The sequence below is a fragment of the Theropithecus gelada genome, chromosome 20, assembly GCF_003255815.1.
Source record: "Theropithecus gelada isolate Dixy chromosome 20, Tgel_1.0, whole genome shotgun sequence".
Taxonomy (NCBI): Eukaryota; Metazoa; Chordata; class Mammalia; order Primates; family Cercopithecidae; genus Theropithecus; species Theropithecus gelada.
Window position 1 is genome coordinate 17,451,551 of NC_037688.1, and position 6,958 is coordinate 17,458,508.

Here is a 6,958-nt window from a genome sequence, read left to right on the forward strand (position 1 = left end):
CACTGTGGTGATTTCTCAAAGAACTTAAAACAGAATTACTATTCGACCCAACAATTCCATTATTGGGTATATACCCAAAGGGATATCAATTATTCTACCATAAAGACACATGCACACACATGTTAATCACAACAATATTCACAATAGCAAAGATACATAATCAATCTAAATGCCCATCAACAGCACACTGAATAAAGACAACGTGGTGCATACACACCATGGAACACTATGCAGCCATAAAAAAGAATGAGATCGTGTGCTTTGCAGCAACATTGTTGAAGCTGGAGGCCAATATTCTAAGCAAACTAATGCAGAAACAGAAAGCTAACTACTGCATGTTCTCACTTGAAGTGGGAACTAAACAATGAGAACACATGAATATAAAGAAAGAAACAGCTTTGTGTAGTGGCAGTATTGTAGCCAATGAGGTTTATCCGAGGTGCAATTATTGATAATAGAAAACTTTTCCCAATACCCCTCCGTGATGACTTGAAATATAGTCAGCATTGGCAATTTTTGACACTCTCTACAGAGACTGAAAAAAAAAAAAAAAAGAGGAACAACAGATACCAGTGCCTACTTGAGGATGGAGGGTAGGAGGAGGGAGAGGATAAAAAAACTACCTGTTGGGTGCTATGCTTATTACCTGAGTGATGAAATAATCTGCACACTAAACTCCTGTAGCACACAGTTTACCTATATAATAGACCTGTACATGTACCCCTAGACCTAAAATAGAAGTTAAAAAAAAAAAAAAAGATGCCTTATCACACCACTTCCCATGGGTAAAGAGAGCTCAATTCTAATAGGAAACTCTGGGCGTCATTGTAAAACTTCTGCCTCTGAATGATCTCACCCAAGGGGCAAGGTAGCCAAGCCATTAATACACCAATTCTGATCATTGACTGGGGCTGCCAGGATGACGTATGCTGGATAGCAGACTCTTGTAAAGTGTCCTTCCAGTTAAACAGCAGCGTGGGTTCTGGTGTCAAAAAAACACTTCTAGGAAGTGAAATGCTGGTGCTATCAGTCTGCAGCAGTGAGTAAGAGTGGAGGTGGGGGTGCAAAGGCATATGCTGTGGTCAGTGAAATGAGAAATGCCTGATCGTTCATCCGCCTAGCGTCCCCGTGTCGAGATGTTCCATCCAGTGCAGAACAGATCACTTCTATTCCTGAACGACTACTCATTGAAACTGTTCATGACGAGAATCTGACCTTGGCAAATTAAATCTCTGCCGCCCATATTTTTAGTGATATCTAATGAGACTTGTAATTAATCCTGGGCTTAGATTCCTTGAGAGACCTACAAGTCTCCAGACTCACTTAACACATCCAAAGTGCTGGCACTTCACAAAATCCCCAAAGCTTGGAGAATTCACTTCGAGTGCGGATGTTCCTGCCACTCACTGACATCCAAAGTGATTAACTTCTAGAGGTGGCATTGTGTGAAATCATCGATTTAACTGTCCACTGCAAAGGGACTTGCCTTTTCTCTGTTGAAGTGTTTTTATTTAAATGGACTTGGCTTTCTATAGATGAGTAAAGAAACCTTTCACACTACAGAACTTGAGTTATTGAATGATATCTGAACCATTTCAGTCTCCTTTTTGTTAAGAAAAGAAAAGGCAGGGGAGGCGTAAAACTATTGTATATATTTACATGTTAAATTGTGTAATCATGTTATTATCTGAAACTAATACCATGCTGTTAAAATTTAGATAAAGTGTCCTGTAATGCATACAAAATGTTCATTTGCTGAAGGCCATTAAGTTAATTTCCTGGCAACAAGATTAAATGCAAGGCATTTACATAATCATTAGTCGTGAGGTGTAGAAAAGATAATTAAATATTCCACCACATTAATTTATATTTAATTAACTGTGCTTTAGTGATCCTTCTGTCTGAATATTAATATTGTGTAAATAAACAATTAGAATGCATACTGATTTTATTAAAGGCTTATTCTTAAAATTATGTAGAAGATGCAATTATTAATTATATCTTATTTTGAAACCTAATCATGTTAATAGAGTCTAAAAAGGTCTATCACTAGCCTCAGTGATGACATTTTCACATTTTATATTTCCAACTACAATGTAGCTTACAGATTTTAAAATACGTTCATTTAGTTCACCCTAACAGTTAATTGCTTTCCTAGTAACTCCACTCTACAGTTCCTTTAAGTCAGTCCTGACACTGAATCTTTAAAAAAAGAGAATTATTGTGATACAGTAAGCCTCATCGTCTGTGGCCACACTCACTTGGGACATGTGATATTTCTCGGAAATGACTATAACATAGAGAAAGGAGCAAAAATGGAGCAATCTTAAATAAGATCAACTGGGTAGAAACTATAGCCAATGAAAAGCCTACTAGTAGGTAAGATTTCTGAGGGTTTTAAAAGTTCTCTTTTTAAATGTAATGTTAGGGAAATTCTTGCAAAGGTAATCAGACATTACTAGAGGCAAGAATCTTCTCATAAGAATTTCCTAGACTTAGATGCCAGACATTTGTGGTGAGCTTAGGTGGTAGTAAAGTAAGTCTGGACAATACATGCAATATAGCTTAAGGATTCTTGCCTTTATCTGCCTGGACGATTTGGGAGTCAGTAAATGAAAATATCTAAGTCTTCATTAAACATTATTTACTAGGAAAGGAAACAAAATACGATACAGAAAGAAAATAAAAGAGTCCGTGATTTTTCTGAATCATGAGAGTGTAATCGTAGCTAAAATACTACGTTACATTAAAATATCTCTATGAAGCAGTCATTTTCCTACCAGGAGAAGTTATTTCATATTAAATTGTAACATCTCCAGTAAAAATGTTTGTGCTTTTCACACATAATATTTATTTGGGCAAACTATTCAATACCGATTTCAACTGTCTAAATGGAATTTTTAGGGAAAATGATGTGCTGCAGTAGCACATATTTCCTAATGGAAACATTTGTTTCTTAAATTATAGAAGGGGGAATAATAAAGTTGCTTTTATTTCTTTTCAAGGCTGTTGGGATTTTAATACTTACAATATGATGTGGTTAGTGTTCCTCTGGGCTAGGCAAAATGTATTCCCTTCTGGTTTGTGAAAATAACTGTTCTATAGCTTGGAAATAATTCCTGTTTGTGTGGTAAATTCATACTTCCATACTTTTCAATCCAAAATATGCCAATCATTATACTGGTGCCCACTTTCACAGGCTAAGTTCTGAACCACTTGAGACAACCTATAGCTCGTAAGTCTAAGAGCAATTTTCCAGCCAATATTTTCTGACTTTGTTTTTGCCCCCTCCTCCAATCCTGTCCATGTTACAATCACACTGCTGACCTCTCTGACAAAGCTTCAGTGTCACTCTAGACATTGGATTTATAGCTCATCCATGTAACCATGCTGTTTGCTCATTCACTCAACAAACATCTTTTAATACCCACTTTTCTAGTTTCTACCACTGCCAAGATAATTAGACAACTTCCTGACTTCAGAAAGCATTTTTAAATCCTAGTGGAGGAGATGTTATATAATACACAGGTAAACAAATAAATATTTATAAATCCTTTTTCTGAGTAACTAAACAAGACTCTGCAGTGTTGGAGGCTGGATACAGTAGTTTAGGTTGGACCGGGCGTGGTGGCTCATGTATGTAATCCCAGCACTTTCGGAGGCCAAGGCAGATGGATCATGGGGTCAGGAGTTCAAGACCAGCCTGACCAACATGAAGAAACCCTGTCTCTACTACAAATGCAAAATTAGCCGGGCATGGTAGCACATGCCTGCAATCCCAGCTACTCGGGAAGCTGAGGCAGAAGACTCGCTCGAATCCGGGAGATGGAGGTTGCAGTGAGCTGAGATCGCGCCATTGCACTCTAGCCTGGGCAACAAGAGCGAGAGAAAAAACAAAAGGTTTGGGTTGATGATAAGTTGAGCAGTGATTTCAGAGACTACATTCCCTTTATAAGAGGAAGTTCGCGTTTTCTAAGCCTCCAGCTTCATTGAGGGATAAAACCTATATTGCCAAGCAAGACTGGAAACCAGAAATTACAGGGAACGTGTTATTTGATTCTTAGTCATGGAACGTTTCACTGTTGTGATTGATGAATCACTGCCCACAGCTCTTGGGACAGGTGTTCCCTATTCTCTCTGTAATGCTCTAACCCCCACGGAATGCACAGATCATCACATATAAATAATTCAAAAACAAGTTTCAGTAAATGCTGCTTCTTTCTTCCGTTTGAAATGTTAATTTCCTTTTTGAAGTTTTTCCCGTTTGATAGCAGGACGCAGTCTTGCTTGTTTTATTGTCAAAGATAGACTGGTAGAACTGTGTGAATGCCTTCTGTGCTACAGATAATGGAATTTCCAAATTAAAAATTAAAAAAAAAAAAACTATATCCAGTGTAGCCAGGTTTTTCAACCTTATTTTTTTCTCTTAAAAATTTGATGTTTTTGACAAGATCTAAATTCAGCATTATTGCAAATAAAATTTATTTCTTGTAGAAAAATTATATCCCCAAACTTTCACATAGGTATTTGCCATACGTGTATAGTATCTATTTTATTTTGTTTATATAATCTTACACATTTATATTAAATATCTCTATATGTCTTCATTGAAATCTTTATTTTATTATTATATTCGCGAAATCCCTTAGATTGAAAAGAGGGGGCTTTTTAAAACATTAAAAACCAAAGATAAAATAAGAAATCTCAAGCTCTGCAAATTTCTTTGGTGCTAATGGTAGAACACTTCCTAGCAGAATGTAGATGTTATAACAGTTCTGCAGTTCTGGCAAGCATAAGGAATAAAACTTTTAATTTAAACACTAATTTTGGTAATTTACCCAAGAGGTATGAATGGTTGTATTGTACTTGAAATCTTCTAGAAAACTGATCATCTAATCTTTTTCTTTTTTCTTTCTTTTTTATTTATTTATTTATTTATTTATTTATTATACTTTAAGTTCTAGGGTACATGTGCACCACGTGCAGGTTTGTTACATATGTATACATGTGCCACGTTGTGTGCTGTACCCATTAACTCATCATTTACATTAGGTATATCTCCTAATGCTATCCTTCCCCACTCCCTCCCCCACGACAGGCCCCATTGTGTGATGTTCCCCACCCTGTGTCCAAGTGTTCTCATTGTTCAATTCCCACCTATGAGGGAGAACATGTGGTGTTTGGTTTTCTGTTCTTATGATAGTTTGCTCAGAATGATGGTTTCCAGCTTCATCCATGTCCCTACAAAGGACATGAACTCATCCTTTTTTATGGCTGCATAGTATTCCATGGTGTATATGTGCCACATTTTCTTAATCCAGTCTGTCACTGATGGACATCTGGATTGGTTCCAAGACTTTGCTATTGTGAATAGTGCCGCAATAAACATACATGTGCATGTGTCTTTATAGCAGCATGATTTATAATCCTTTGGGTATATATCCAGTAATGGGATGGTTGAGTCAAATGGTATTTCTAGTTTTAGATCCTTGAGGAATCGCCATTCTGTCTCCCACAATGGTTGAACTAGTTTACAGTCCCACCAACAGTGTAAAAGTGTTCCTATTTCTCCACATCCTCTCCAGCACCTGTTGTTTCCTGACTTTTTAATGATTGCCATTCTAACTGGTGTGAGATGGTATCTCATTGTGGTTTTTGACTTGCATTTCTCTAATGGTCATTGGTGATGAGCATTTTTTCATGTGTCTGTTGGCTGCACAAATGTCTTCTTTTGAAGTGTCTGTCCATATCCTTTGCCCACTTTTTGATGGTGTTGTTTGATTTTTTCTTCTAAATTTGTTTAAGTTCTTTGTAGATTCTGGATACTAGCCCTTTGTCAGATGGGTAGATTGTAAAAGTTGTCTCCCATTCTGTAGGTTGCGTGTTCACTCTGATGGTAGTTTCTTTTGCTTTGCAGAAGCTCTTTAGTTTAATTAGATCCCATTTGTCAATTTTGGTTTTTGTTACCATTGCTTGTAGTAATGAAGTCCTTGCCCACGCCTATGTCCTGAATGGTATAGCCTAGATTTTCTTCTAGGGTTTTTATGGTTTTAGGTCTAATATTTAAGTCTCTAATCCATCTTGAATTAATTTTTGTATAAGGTGTAAGGAAGGGATCCAGTTTTAGCTTTCTACTTATGGCTACCCAGTTTTCCCAGCACCATTTATTAAATAGGGAATCCTTTCCCCATTTCTTGTTTTTGTCAGGTTTGTCAAAGATCAGATGGTTGTAGATGTGTATTATTTCTGAGGGCTCTGTTCTGTTTCATTGGTCTATATCTCTGTTTTGGTATCAGTACCATGCTGTTTTGGTTACTGTAGCCTTGTAGTATAGTTTAAAGTCAGGTAGCGTGATGCCTCCAGCTTTGTTCTTTTGGCTTAGGATTGTCTTGGCAATGCGGGCTCTTTTTTGGTTCCATATGAACTTTAAAGTAGTTTTTTTCCAATTCGGTGAAGAAAGTCACTGATAGCTTGATGGGGATGGCCTTGAATCTATAAATTACTTTGGGCAATATGGCCATTTTCATGATATTGATTCTTCCTATCCATGAGCATGGAATGTTCTTCCATTCGTTTGTGTCCTCTTTTATTTCACTGAGTAGTGGTTTGTAGTTCTTCTTGAAAAGGTACTTCACATCCCTCGTAAGTTAGATTCCTAGGTATTTTATTCTCTTTGAAGCAATTGTGAATGGGAGTTCACTAATGATTTGGCTCTCTGTTTGTCTGTTATTGGTGTACAGGAATGCTACCTACTCAAGTCACAGCAATGGCAGATGCCCCTCCCCCAGCCTCACTGCCACTTTGCAGTTTGATCTCAGACTGCTGTGCTAGCAGTGAGCAAGGCTCCGTGGGCGTGATACCCTCCGAATCAGACACTGGATATAATCTCCTGATGTGCCGTTTGCTAAGACTGTTGGAAAAGCACAGTATTAGGGTGGGAGTGTTCCAAATTTCCAGG

At 37.4% G+C, this 6,958-nt stretch overlaps 1 non-coding gene across 1 annotated transcript; it reads left to right on the forward strand.

Moving 5' to 3' along the window:
* The first annotated feature begins 394 nt into the window (after nt 1-394).
* LOC112614912 lies at nt 395-535 on the forward strand. The gene has a single exon (XR_003117208.1). It is a non-coding gene; the product is annotated as a U4 spliceosomal RNA (small nuclear RNA).
* Nucleotides 536-6,958: the final 6,423 nt, after the last annotated feature.